The 14323-nt window shown below is 40.3% G+C and overlaps 1 long non-coding RNA gene across 1 annotated transcript; it reads left to right on the top strand.

The window, feature by feature from the left end:
- Positions 1–3506: 3506 nt before the first annotated feature.
- On the top strand, positions 3507–7363 carry LOC149312223 (uncharacterized). Its single transcript, XR_016281233.1, has 2 exons — positions 3507–3752; positions 4620–7363. It is a non-coding gene; the product is annotated as an uncharacterized LOC149312223 (long non-coding RNA).
- Positions 7364–14323: the final 6960 nt, after the last annotated feature.

The following is a 14323-nucleotide window of genomic DNA, read 5'->3' as shown; positions in this document are numbered from 1 at the left end:
AGTTGAATATTTATGTAATTGAAGCTTCACTTTCACAAATTCCGCATCTGTTCGAGCAAATGGATGACTCCAGGGTTGAGGTCTAACACTGTCAATGAAAGCCATCCAGTTACAAAGTAGTGAGCAGTAGTAAATGGCATTTTGAAATCAAGACATGATCCTGGCTGCTCAAGTATTCAAAGTGTTGATTATTGACTTTAAAGCCCTGTACAGTTTGAGCCTAGTGAAAACATTGTCCCACATGAATCTTTTATGTAACACCTTATGAAGATAAAATAGAGAGAACATCTGTGTACACTAGATTAAATTTATTAAAGAAAAGACAGCATATAAATTATGGGAGGCAGTGTGGCATAGTGATTTGGACAGTGGACTATGACTTTGAAGAACAGGATTCGAATCATGACTCAGCCATGGAAATCCACTGGATGACCTTGGGCAAGTCATTCTCTCTCAGCCTCAGAGGAAGGCAAAGGCAAACCCCCTCAATCAAACCTTGACAACAAAACGCCATGATAAACTGGAAATGACTTGATGACACACAGCAACAGCAAGTGTAACTAATAAGGTAAATGAGCTAGGCCTATTACTATTGCTGTTAGAAAAAGAGCTAGCAAACAGGGTGTTATTGGTGCTAACACTAATATAATGACTATGGTTAGTAGCTACACTTCTATCTTGTGATTTAAGCTTAGACCCTTTCCATACATTTGATTTAAATCATTTTTAAAAACTATAACACAAATTATAATAAATGCTTTTTGGTTGTGTAATTGTAAATCACCTCAAATGTCTTTTCCCCTCGTTTTGCATAGGATAGAAAATATGAAAAAGAGCAGATATCCATTAAATTTTGGTTTGATTTAATTTGTTCCAGGCTCTATAGATGAGTTGCAACAGAGTCATTTTACAGAGGACAACTGAAGGGCTGCTCAGTCCAAGCCTTTTAAAGATTTTTTAAAAACAAAAATCATAAGAAGAGGAAACGAGTCATGGGACATCCTAGAAACGAGCACATTTATTATTGCGAGACTTTATATTTCTTTATAAATTATTATATTCTTAAGGGAAAGAAGTGACCTCAAAGATGCCCACCTACTGTTAGTAAATACAGAGGAATCTAATCAAGTACAGGTTATTTGCTTCCAGTCTGCCTGCCCCAAGATAGTATGTTTCTGTTTCAAATAAGTATTTTAACCCAACTTACCTGCCCACAGAAGTGGAATTCAAGTTTCCTTACACAAAAAACAAACATATATGTAGGTAAAGTATACAGTTGATTGATGTTAACATGTAAACAAGCTACAGAATTAATAATTTAACAGCTATTTAAAACATAGCCATTGAAACTACCACAACACCATTGAAAGCTCTGTCAGTAGGAACTGTTCCCGGCAATTACAGTAATTATATGTACGTTTCTATTGTATATCTAGCTTGGTCAATTTTTTGCAGATATGCCTTTTTCTGGACGATGTGTTAAGTGACGGTGATCCTGTGTCTATTTGTTCGGAAATCTCCCTGTTCAATGAGGTTTACGCTGCAAAAATAATGCAATTTGGCATCACTTTAAGTGCTGCAGTTCTGTACTATGGGAATCCTAGGCTCTGTAGTTTTTCCATGATCTACTTCAGCCTTCTCTGCCAAAGAGGGCTGGTGCCCCATGGCAGTTAAAGTGGTTTCAAACTGCATTATTTCTACAGTATGGATGCACCCTCTTTTTTACACTGCTTCCTAGGCCATGAGAAAAAAACACAGCTAAAGTGGCAGTTGGCAAACCTAGCTCTGTTCATGAAAAAAAGAGGCCAGCCTGGTGTAGTGGTTTGAGCATTGGGTTTGAATCCTGGTTCAGCCATGGAAACCAGGGTGACCTTGGGCAAGTCACACTATCTCAGCCTCGGAGAATGGCAATGACATCCCCCCCACCCCAAAAAATGTCTGCCAAGAAATCCTCATGATTAGTGTTTTGTGGGTTTTTCAGGCTATGTGGCCATGTTCTATAAGAGTTTATTCCTGATGTTTCGCCAGCATCTGTGACTGGCATCTTCAGAGAATGTTTGCCCACAAAAAATTATGGATGCCGGCCATGAAAGCCTTCGACCTCAAATCCTCATGATTTTTTTGGTGGCTCAAGTCCCATTAAATACAATGGTGTAGTGAAATGGTGTCCCTTATATAAAATGGCAAGATCAAGGTTTGCTAAAATCCGTGGATATGGAAGGCTGACTATACATAGGACCAAAGTCAAATTAGTGCAAATCGATCCAGGTTTGCGAACAAGGTGCATATACAATAAGACACAAACAATTCAGGCTGACCAGTTGTCCTAACCACAAAGGAGGACATGGCATCACAAAATGTAGGACATTTGGGAAATATATTACAAGATAAAAGCCTAAAAGCACCGATATAAATGTAAATCCATGCTTCTTAGATATAGCGGTGTTACTCTGTAGATTCAGTACGTAGAGAGATCTCATAGCACCTTTAAGACTAACTGAAAGAAGGCAGCATGAGCTTTCCTAGACTTCAGTCTGCTTCCTCAGATGCATTTGGGTATAACGAAGATGATGATGATGTAGAGAGGTCTTGTAGCACCTTTGAGACTGAAAGAAATTGGAGCATGAGCTTTCCTAGACTGCAGTCTACTTCCTCTTAATGCATCTGAGGAAGTACAGTACTGAAGTCCAGGAAAGCTCATGCTGCCAATTTCTTTCAGTCAGTCTCAAAGGTTAGACCTCTCTTAAGTATCCATGCTTCTTAGTCCTGCTCAAAATGGGGGGACGTTTTGCAATTCCTCCAGGGCTGAGATACAGGACATCTGGCCACCCTGCATATAATTGCTATTATTGAGAATGCCCTGGACTACATTTCCCAGAATCCATTCGCACCTTCTTCGATGCCCCACGCCCTTTTAAAGTATTCTTCCCGCCTATTTCCCCCTCTTTTTTAAATGGTGGATGAAAGGCCGTTATTGAAGCCAAGGAAGCTCAGGGCCAATCCCAACAAGCAACTAAGAACTTAGAGGAGCAGAGAGCAGAGGAGAGACCCTGTCTGCCCCGCCCCCTATTTTTTTCCCTTCTGGCACAAAATGGCGCCTATGGCGTGGTCACGTGGCTAAAGCGGGAGCCCTTCCTCTTCTCCCTCCCCTTCGGCATCTCTATGGTTTAGCTCCAGACGAGCGAGTACTTTTCTCATCACTCCTGAAGGAAGGAAGAAACCATTGCGATGTCGGCGGGGGGGAGGGGCGAGAAAAGAAAAGGCGGGAGGGCGAGCGAGCCCTTTCTCTTCTCTCTTCCCTCCCCCCGGCATCTCTATGGTTCAGCTCGAGTTTCCAATCACTCTTGAAGGAAGGAAGAAACCATTGCGAAGACGGCGGGGGGGGGGAGGGGCGAGAAAAGAAAAGGCGGGAGGGCGAGCGAGCCCTTTCTCTTCTCTCTTCCCTCCCCCCGGCATCTCTATGGTTCAGCTCGAGTTTCCAATCACTCCTGAAGGAAGGAAGAAACCATTGCGATGGAGGCGGGGGGGGCGAGCCCTTTCTCTTCTCCCTCCCCCGGCATGAATATGGTTCAGCTCCTGAAAGAAGGAAGAAACCATTGCGAAGGCAACGGGGAGGCTCCTTCCTTCCTCGCAAGAAAGGAAAAGGCTGAGGAGGAGGAGGAAGGCCGTCGAGGGACCTTTTCTCCCTCGCGCTCCCCGTGGCCCCGCGGAGGAAGAACACGGGAAGACGATGGCGGCCATTCCCGGCGGAGGCATCCACCTAGGCGCCGTCTCCCCTCCTCCTCCTTCCTTCCTTCCTTCCTTCCCTCTCTTCGGGCTTGGAGGGTTCCTCCTCCTCTGCAGCGCCTCGGAGGGAGAAGGGAGCGCGTCGCCTGCCTCCGCCGCGGGTCGCGCCAGGGAGAAGAAAGGAAGGATGGAGGCCAGCGGGGTTTCTTTCTTGGAGAGGCGAAGGAGGGAGTCCCGGCGATGCCTCCCGCAGATCAAGGAGATTCCTTCCGAGGAGCCCGAAGCCCTTCTTCTGAGGCCCTTTTGGCTGAGGAGCCCCGTCTGCCTCCCCCTCACAGCCCCCTTTTCATTGCTTTCAGGGGGCAAGTCTTTCCCCCTCACAACCCCCTTTTTCTAAGGGCCCTTTTGGCTGAGGGGCCAAGTGTGGCCCCCCTCACAACCCCCCCCCCCCTTTTGTTGTTTTGAGGAAACCCCTTTTTCTAAGAGTCCCTTTGGCTGAGGGGCCAAATGTGTCTTGCCCTCGCATCCCTCTTTGATTACTTTGAGGCACCAACCCCTTCTGCATCTCCTTCTGGTTGAGGGGGGTGAGCCCCCTTGTTGTGTTTCCTTCCTCCTCAATGCCTTTCCCTTGCAGGATGATGGGTCTGGGGCGCGCCCTGGCCCTGGCTGAGGTAGTAGTTTGTGCTGTTGGTCGGGTTGTGACATTGCCCGCTGTGGAGATAACTGCGCAAGCTACTGCCTTGCTAGTGCTGGTGATGATCAGCTGCCTTCCAGGAAGAGACCCTCTGCTTCCTATGGGAGTTTACATGCCGAAATAAAAATGGGGGGGGGGGGCGGTGGAGGAGCCAGGCAAGCCTTGGTTGCTTACTCTCAGTGTGTCCTTTTTTCCTCAGGCGTCTTGTGGAAGGATGGCGTTTATTTAGGAAGACAGACTTGGAAGAGTTTCTGCCTGGATTTTTACTAAGATGGTCTCTCAGCAAATGTCCCCCGCTTTGCTGATTTTGTAACTGAGGGGATGAGTGTTGTGTGGGGTTTTGCATGCCCTGTTTCTGAGCCTCAGTCTGACCAATGCTGCTTTATTTCAGATCGTTTCATAAAACTGCTGCGCGTTGATTGACATCACTGGGCCTTTGTATAAAGCTAGTGTTTGGTTGTACTATATCTTTTCCCTTAGCATCTCACAGGACACACACATTCAAGGGTAGCTGTGTTGGCCGTGTAGCAAAGTACAATAACACCCCAAATCTACAAAACAATACCTTTATTGGACAAAATGGACAATGTTTTGGGGCATTGGAGGAGCCAGGCAAGTCACTTACTCTCAGGGTGCCCTGTTTTCTCAGGCTGGTTGTGAAAAGATAACATTGTTTTAGGAAGCCAGACTTCAACGGTTTCCACCTTGAAGCACCTGGGTTAGTCTCTCAGCAAATGCCCCATATTATTATTATAGGACATATATGTTGTGTAGGTTTTGCACGCTCAGTTTCTGAGTGGCAGGTTGAACAATGCTAATTTATTTATTTATTGCTATTTATTTCAAGGATTTATATCCTGGGATTCAAGGCAGGTTACAGTAATTTAAAAAGACAGAACTCAAACACCGATAACAGAAGCTTTAAACAAATAACTAAATTTTACCACCATTAAGACATTAAGTTTGATTTCAGATTCGTTTCATAAAACTGCTGCATGTTGACATCACTGGTCTTTTGTACAAAGCCGGTATTTGATGGTATACCTTTGCCTGAGCATTGGATAGCATCTCACAGGACGCACATATCCAGGGGTAGCTGTGATGGCTATGTAGCAAAGTATAATAACATCCAAAATCCACGAAACAGTGATACCTCTATTGAGTCACCCAAAATGCCCAAAATTTGGTTGGCCCAACCTTAGGGTCACTTTAAGTCTGAAAAGCCTTGAAGGCACACAACAGCAAACAACGATCAAAATATCACTGTTTTTGTTGATTTGGGATCTTATTGTCACACAGGACAGATGTCAAATCTTTAGATGAACATCAATGTATTTGTGATTAGGTTTTGATACACCTTACCATGAGGCAAGTGGATTGGGTTTGTGTTGTTTAACATAGTGATTGCCATTGACATTTTGGGTTTAGTTTTAATAACTAATTTTAAGGTTAGTTTTAATAAATGTTAAGTACCCTTTGTGTACTGTGTTTCTTTAAGCTGTTCTGCTGCATGTAAGGAGTACCTTTGTTAAATACTTGAGGTTTCAAAAATATGTCTTAAATCCTATAAAGCTTTCTTCCTAGTGAGAGGTGCTATGAATTAGTGTGTAGTTTTTAACAGAATAAAATTATATTTGACTTGTATTAACTAGTGTGTCTAAGCGTAGAAGTGTCTAATATTTAACGAAATCCTGTATCTCTGTACAGTACTGTAGTGCAAAAGCATGGGATAGATTCTATCCAATAGAATAATAAAAAGGATATTAAAACTATAACAAAACTCTATTTAAGTCACAAAAGAAAAATACCTTCCGAAGAATATATCTTGTTTGTTTGGAGGAAGATTCCACCTTTTAGGGACCTAGAGCTTTAAAACTTTCTGGTTTTCAGTTAATCTGTAAAAAGTAAAAGAAGCTCTGTGTGTTGTGTGTGTCCCAGATCTCTTAAAGAGTTTCAGTATGGTTACTGTTTCATGCAAGATGTAATGGAAATTCCAGAACTGAAATGATCAGATCGTGTTATACTATAGAAGTTGTCATTTGTTAACCTGCAACTTGCTTTGCAAAAAATAAACATATTAAGTTATGGATTAGAAGGCAATAAGTAAGTTGTCTTTTTTGTGAAACTTATTGGGGATGTTGTTTAAACAGCTGCCTTGCATATATTTGAAATTCATTGTTGGATTATCATAATAAAATTTAATATTGCTTGGGCATTAAAAATAGTAGGACTAGTTAACTTTAAAAGCTGTCTAATTAAGCACATGTTTCAAATTTAGAGTCCTGGTGCCTTAAATTTATGAACTGCAGGATGATACCTTTAAAGAAGATGTAATGGAAAAGGATATTGGAACACAATTGAAACAGATTTTACTGGAGTCCGATCCTAATAAATAATCAGTTTTAGAGCAACTCAAACAGTTGTGGAAGGAGAAAGGTGTGGGATAACTGTGTTTCCTAACATGCATAGGGTTTGTTTTTTGTAGAACATGTATTCAGAATTATAATGTATAATTAATATTGAAGCTTTCTAAAACTAATCTTAGAATATTGGAATGTATCAGTTTAAACACTTGGCAGTTTTGTTTTGTTTTTCACAGATGAACAAAGAATCTGCACAGATTTTCTCAAACTAGTTCAATTTAACTGAAGACACCCTAACTTTTTTTTTATTGAAAGAAATTCAATGTTTGTGTTTCATTAGTAGTTCTTTCAGTTTAGCTCAATTGTTGGTGACCACACTAAAGAATATCATTGGATCTTTTGCAGTGCAGAATGATTGTTGGGACAAAATTGTCTAAAAGCAGAATATTAGGAAGGCAACTACTGCATGCATAAAATAAGTACTGAGTGTAATTTTTTCTCTTGGGCGACTTCCATGGCCCAGAAGGCTGTTGGTCTGGTTTTTACAATTCACAAAGCAATAAAAGATTATTTTAAATTATCCAAGTGTACACTCTCCAGCAGAATGCCTTTTCTGTCATTCCCATCTTACCACTTACAGGTTGATTCTAAGATCTGGCATAAGTAATGTATAGCAACACAGCAGAGCTCATGAAACAATGAGAAAGAATCCCATAATAATTAAATGGATACAAATAGAACTTTCCTTAAAAGACGTCAGTTAATTCTTTTAATTCCTATGAATTTTGTATATAAATATTTTTTTCCAACAAATAAAAGGAATGTAAATAGATATAGTGCTCAGTACATCTTAGCAATCGTGCTTCATTACGATCTGTAAATGGATACTTCTTTGATAGTGAAGTCAGTATTACACTGACCTTATTCAAGCAGAAATTATGGCTTGAATCCAATAACTGGGAAACAGAAAATACATTACCTTGTGCAAGAGTTCATGGACTAGGATTTACAACACCATACAGTGCCACAATAGATTTATATGAGAGAAGGTGAATAAGGCAAGTTCATGCTGTAACATACAAGCTACTGAACTATAGAAAAGGTTTCAGGGAATGTTTCTACACACAGAAGATCTCTGGTTTTGAGATCTCCTTACATAGTAGTTGGAAATTGCCTTTTCAAAGACAAAAAACCCATTCTGTTGGTGGAAGGAGGCTTTGAATCCAAGGTATTATATTTCCTTCTAGCTATTCATATATAAATGATATATACATTGTAGAATATTGAAAAGGGAGTAAATTAATATGGTAATTAGACTGGTTTACAAGTGAGCAGTCACTAAACGCAGGTGTCTAGAACGTTTTTGGCAATGATTGTATTAAAGTTTTACTGGTATTAAAATGTTTGCTTAACTTTAACTTTTTTTCTCCTGTTATTCCAAATGTTCACAGTAATGTATTTAACTGGAGTATAGATGGATTAAGCTATTGCAGCCCTGATTGCAAGTCCTGTAAAAAAAGAATCAAGTTAAGAACGGATCTAAAATAGTGATTCCCTCTGCTATCAAAAATATGAAGAGAATATTTATGGAAATATGTACAATTGCCCCTCTGTTCCAGACCCCCCCCCCCCCCGCAAAAACGGAAACTCACATATATTCAAGCCCCATTGCCTTGAATGGCTGTGCACCATTTTAGCCAATGGGACTCACCCCTCCTTGAATAATTGAGACCGTGGACTTCAAGTCAGCGAAAATGGAGGGGCAACTGTACTTTGGAATCACTGCCCAAAGCTACAGTTGCTTTTTGACAAATGTACAAATAAAGGTAGATTAATGTGAATAAATGCTCAGTACAGAATTTTCGATCAGGACCATGGTGAAAACCTCCCACAGTGCCTCCTGGCTGCTGTCCTGTTGCTCTCCCCATTAATATGCACACACATCTACCGATCTGCCCATCTTGCCATGGAAGGAGACAGAGGAGGAGACTGGCAGCAGCAACAGCACCTCTCCTTCCACTTGCATGCTATCAAGAGAGGAGGAGGCAGGGCAAGGTGGAGCCTGGCTATTGCTTTAAATGCAAGCTGGAGCCAAGCAATTCTGGGAGGACAGAGGGGGCAAATCACCTGTGTAGCAACACAAGTTGACGCCTTTCTCCCAGGTCAAAAAGGAGAGGCTTTCTTTTTGAGCCAGAAAACGCAGGGTTGGGTGCATGGCGGGTGGTTGCTATAGCCCCAACCCAGCAATCAAAGGGGTGGCATGATGCCACTCCTTCAGGGCTGTCTGTTTCAGCCCAAAGTCGGTAATTCTCATATTCCTGTGCGATTTTCTTTTAGACATGAATTGCTGGCTTAAACCAGGTACTTTGAAGAACAAAGATGTTATATTTGAAAAGTAGGACAAACCATCAACTGACTATTAATTCGCCAGATGAACCAATGGCAAAAGAAATAATAACCAAGCAATGCACCCCAGTATTTGTTTGTCAGAACTTTCCAGAAATGAAACTTTCTGATCAACTATGCCACCTCAATCATTGTTTGCAAAATGTGACAGAAGTGGAGCAGTGGGGCAAAGATGTGACAGATAAAAAATGAAAATATGAAGATAGTTATTTGAATCTGTGATTCACAGAAACAAATGATGGTGGGCCTCTGTTATTTGTGGAAATATAAATAATGAAAAGGTACTGGAAGCTTCCTACATAATTACCTTGAGGTTCATATTGCAGAGACTCATAAAACTACAATCAATATTGTCAAGTGTTTGCTTGAACAAGCTGTTAAGAGGCTGTACAGACTGGCATCGGATTGGAGGCATGGCATCTGGATGACACACCGACTTCACCCCCATGCCAGCAAGATGCTGTGTGTCCCCCCGCACGGCACATGGTGTCATGGAACTCCTCTGGCACAATGTCCAGATGACGCAGCAAAAAACGAGTGCAGAAAAGCTGTGGCACCGGTGGCTATTGCACCTTTTTTGCCCCGTGGAAAGGCCAGATTAGGGCCGTGGCATAAGGTTGCCGCAGTCCCAATCTGGCAAAGGCAGTGATGGGTCACAATGCTGGAGCCATTGCCAGAATTAAATATAAGGCAAAGAACTGTAGCAACAGCCATTACGTTCATCATAGACACTAGACGCAAGAAAAATACCTTCTGAACTTATGGCAGTGTTGAATGATGCCATGAAAATAATAAACTATATAAAATTGTGACCTCTTAATTAGAAGCAGGCTCTTCAAAGTAATGTGTGAAGATATGGGAAGCCACCATCAGTCCCTCCTGCTGCACACTGAAGGTGGTCGTCTCGAGGAAAAGCCTTGACACATTTTATAGAACTGTGTGCAGATATAGAAGCTTCTTTTCTGGACCATAACACTCCATTGGCAACTGTTTTAAATGGTGAGGACTGGGTGTGCAAACTGGTGTCTTTGGCCGACATTTTTAGCAAAATGAACGACGTGAATCTATCATTGCAAGGTAAAACTACCACAGTTTTTATGCAAACACAAGTGTCTTTTATGAGGAAACCTGTATTGGTTGGAGTGTGTCGAAAAGGAAGATATTGTTTCCCTCTTACAAATAACATCAGGCTTCAGGAAAAAATATTCAGACACTTCTTGAATCTTAGAAAGACTTGTTTGAACATTATTTTCTGACAGCTCAAGAGAAGGTGCTTGATGGCTTTAAATGGGTACAGTATGTGTTCAGTGTGAACAAAAAGCCACCTATCTTAAACTCAGTGGAATATAAGATCCTCATAGATTTGACATATCGCAACGAACTAAAAATCATGCTTCAAAACCAAAGTATACTGGAGTTTTGGCTACATTTACAAGATGAATTCAAAATCTTGAACAAGAAAGCAAAATTAGTATTACAACATTTCTCAACTATATATCTTTGTGAAGCAGGATTCTCCGCGTATACAGCTACCAAAACAAAATACAGAAGCCATTTAAATGCAGAACCAGACATTCACCTGCAATTATCATCAGTTTAATCTAAATTATTAAAACTGCAAAACATTTTATGTTATATCTTAATTTAGACTTGTTTCACTATAGTGAACTGTAGTTAGTAAAATTAAATAATTGTCTTTTATAATGAATAATAAAAATTTCAAACAACAAGTAGGCCTAATGAATGAATATGTATATTATTGTATTTGAGTTGAATTGGGTGTAATGATTAAATTGGAGGAACTGAGTTTATTGTATGGATGGCCTTATTCTTGCTCTCACCAGTAATGTAAAATCTACTGTAATGCAAATGGTTTGATTTATTGAATTTTGGAACAACTTTTATGTATGGGCAAGTTTTGACAATATCATGTGTATTGGTAGTAGAATGAATTGAAATATGGTAAATTTCAAAGTTTTTAAAAATATAATTTCATTGCAAGGACATTGCACAACTGTTTCTTTAGGTTTAGATATCTCTTTACTTTCTTTCCCCTTATAATCAATCCCAACCCCCCCCCCCCCCCCAATAACAATACTCCTAAACACCATAAAATTGTAAGACATAGAGTAGGCCTCTTAGGAGCTCTGACATAGAAATTGATTCTATATACCCCTTCTATATAGCAAGAAGAGCCACTGAGGTTTCACACAATCCTAATATTTATTCTTTGGGTTTGCATAGGCATGGAGAGATTTGTAAGAGCTACGTTCTGTGTAGTTGCTGTGGGACAGTGAAGGGTGATAGGCACATCTGTATTGAGAGAATAGCCTTAATTTTAAGGTTTTCCATGTACCTACTTTTTTTAAAAAAAAAAATGTGTGTGTTATTCCAATTTGTTTCCAACATATGATGACTCTAAGGAAAGCCTATCATGGGTTTTTCTGGGTAAGATTTGTTCAGAGGGGTTTTGTCTTTGCCTTCCAGTGAGGCTGAGACATACTGTACTTTTAACATAATTTTTCTTAAAAGATTTACACATGTAGCACAATATTTGTAAGCAGATCTATTGATCTGAACATTTGTGTTTGAGGTTGCTTAGAGGAATACTTGGCAAATAAAATTGATTACTGACGTGTTATAAGGGTATTTAAAAAGTATTTTAAAGAGTCCAGTTGACAGGTATACCTGAGCAGCAAATTAAATTTCAAAGCATGTTTAGTCCAGGGATTAGAAAAGTGTGGTCTCGGGGCCACATGTACTGCATACACACACACTGTTCCCCCACACACCCTCAAAGAGGAAAGGAGTAGTATGATTTATCCGGTTGTTGACCAGTATACAAAATAACTTGATAAAATAATAATTGCAAAATATAGTTCTTAATAATTGCTAAAAACAATTTCAGATATAAATTCAAGGTCATGTTATACACATATCAGTTTTCACCAACCAATTGGGAGCATATTTTACATATGATGTAACAAAACTTTGCTACATTGTGAACATCACTTGGTTTCTGATTGTCCAGAAGATAACATAAATGTTATCAGTATGTCCAGGGTGTTTGTTTAGAAGAGGAGTAATCTGCTGGTGGCGAGGAAAGAAGTATCTCCTAGAAACCCAGATGTAGCTGTTCACCTTTTAAATAGATTGCAGATGTCTCCTGCACCAATTAACATTTAAAATAAAAGTTTTTCAAATGAACCAATGTCTGGTCACTGGGGAGTGGGTGGGGTTTTGTTTGTTTTTGACATTTTTAGACACCCATGTGGACTGGCTCTTGGATCCACTATCGTTGTCCACACCAGTTCAGAACCAGTGAAGCTGCTTAACGACCCATACAATTTAGCATTACCTGGTTCCTTGTGGTATCATGGTTACTTACACCATGATCAGCAAAATCATCTTTAGCTGTTAAATCAATGATGAATACCCACTGTAAAACTTATGGAAAATCTCATGGTTTAATTATTACAAATGATGCTGGTGCTGCCATAAGAGGCATGGCTGGGGTGGGGGGAAAAGCAATACCATTATGATAGGAAAATTTAGAGTTTAGCATTTGTTTGTATATAAGGCTACACACATGGGACTTCTTCATCCTATCCCAGCTAATTCACATTTCAGTGGTACCCAGCTGCTTAAATTGCACTGCTCAGAGATTGCCTTGATCCCCAGGTGCAGGTATTCCATCTGTGCTGCTCTGAAAGACTATTTACAGCAGAGGTTAGGCCAGTGATTGCTGGGATGGAAAACTCATTTCTCAGCCTAGCTTTTATTTACACTCTTATTAAAGAGCCTTTCACTCACGTTGGAATGGCAGCTAGTGGCTGCAGTCAGCATTTGGCGCCAAGCCAAGCAGCAAAATTACCATGTTGATGAAAGATAGCCTGCTTCCATTTTAACCTTTCACTGTTCTCTCCTTTCCATCTACATTTGCATGAAGAAGAGCGATTATTGAACAAGATAGAGGGACAAAGGAGTAAGACAAGGCTTGGTAAGCAAGCTTGCCAAAGAAAATCTATAATGTGCCACCAATCTGGAAACAAGCTATTGCTTTGTTAGTGTGTAATTACCCTTAATTAGTATTAGAAATTATTTCAGTGTGAAGCAGTGGTGCCAATATTGCCTAGGCTGCATAGGGTGTATAAAAGATACAAAAGATGATCCTGTTTTAGATTTTATACAAGCAACATGAGGCATCCTTAAATGTGACAAAGGTGGTGACTAATCCTTTTTTTAGTGTAATACCTAGTTGTGGTATTGCACTAGAAAAGGAAGAGACACCATCTTTGTCAAAATGTCATTGTACTCTGTATTTCAGGAATTTGCTCACAGGTATCACTGTCCAGCAAACATGTTAGGCAATGAGCTTCTTGTTAGCATTTGCAGTCTACTGGGCAGTGTGTCTCTGCCATATATCTGTGTAATACAGGGAACATCCTTACAGGTTTTCTATCTTATGGTGAACCTATCATGAGGTTTCCTGGAGCTCAGAGCATGACTTGCTCAACATCAAGTAGGTTGCCAGGGCCAAACGGAATCAAACCCTGATCTCCTGAGTCATAGTCCGACCACCACACCATTCTGGCCCTCGTATCATATTTTGGGACCAGGCTATAACAAAAATTTATTTCGTATGAATGAATCTGCCCACATGATACAAGGCGGCATTTTCTGTGGCAACACATACATTGGACCCCTTTACAAGGGAAGCCGTTGATGTTTCCAGCATACGTTTTAGGCACACTTAAAATGTTTCCAGTCTACTTGACCTTTAAATTATTTTAAATAAATCTGAAGATTTTTATCTCCTGATCCGGATCTTGTTAAAACATTAGCCAGAATCCCATAGCAGATGTATGTATGCATAAATACTTTAGTTATGGTGCTGTGTAGAGAATCCTGTCCCAGTCTCCACTTATGGGGAAACAGTTGCTGTGGCTGACAAAGGTGTGTTCTCCTGTCACAATACCTACATCATCCTTAAAGCGATGGATCATGTTGAGCATCCTTTTAAGACTGAAAAGGCATCCAGTACTTTTATAAATTAAAAAAATTGTCTTGTTCTTTTAAACTGATGTTATGTGTTCTAACTGCGTTATGTACTGAGTACAATGCTAAAGGTGTA

This window comes from Sceloporus occidentalis, unplaced genomic scaffold (genome assembly GCF_023333645.1).
Source record: "Sceloporus occidentalis isolate IW3139 unplaced genomic scaffold, rSceOcc1.0.p SCAF_5, whole genome shotgun sequence".
In the NCBI taxonomy this organism is placed as follows: domain Eukaryota; kingdom Metazoa; phylum Chordata; class Lepidosauria; order Squamata; family Phrynosomatidae; genus Sceloporus; species Sceloporus occidentalis.
This window is presented reverse-complemented; position numbering and strand designations above follow the sequence as displayed.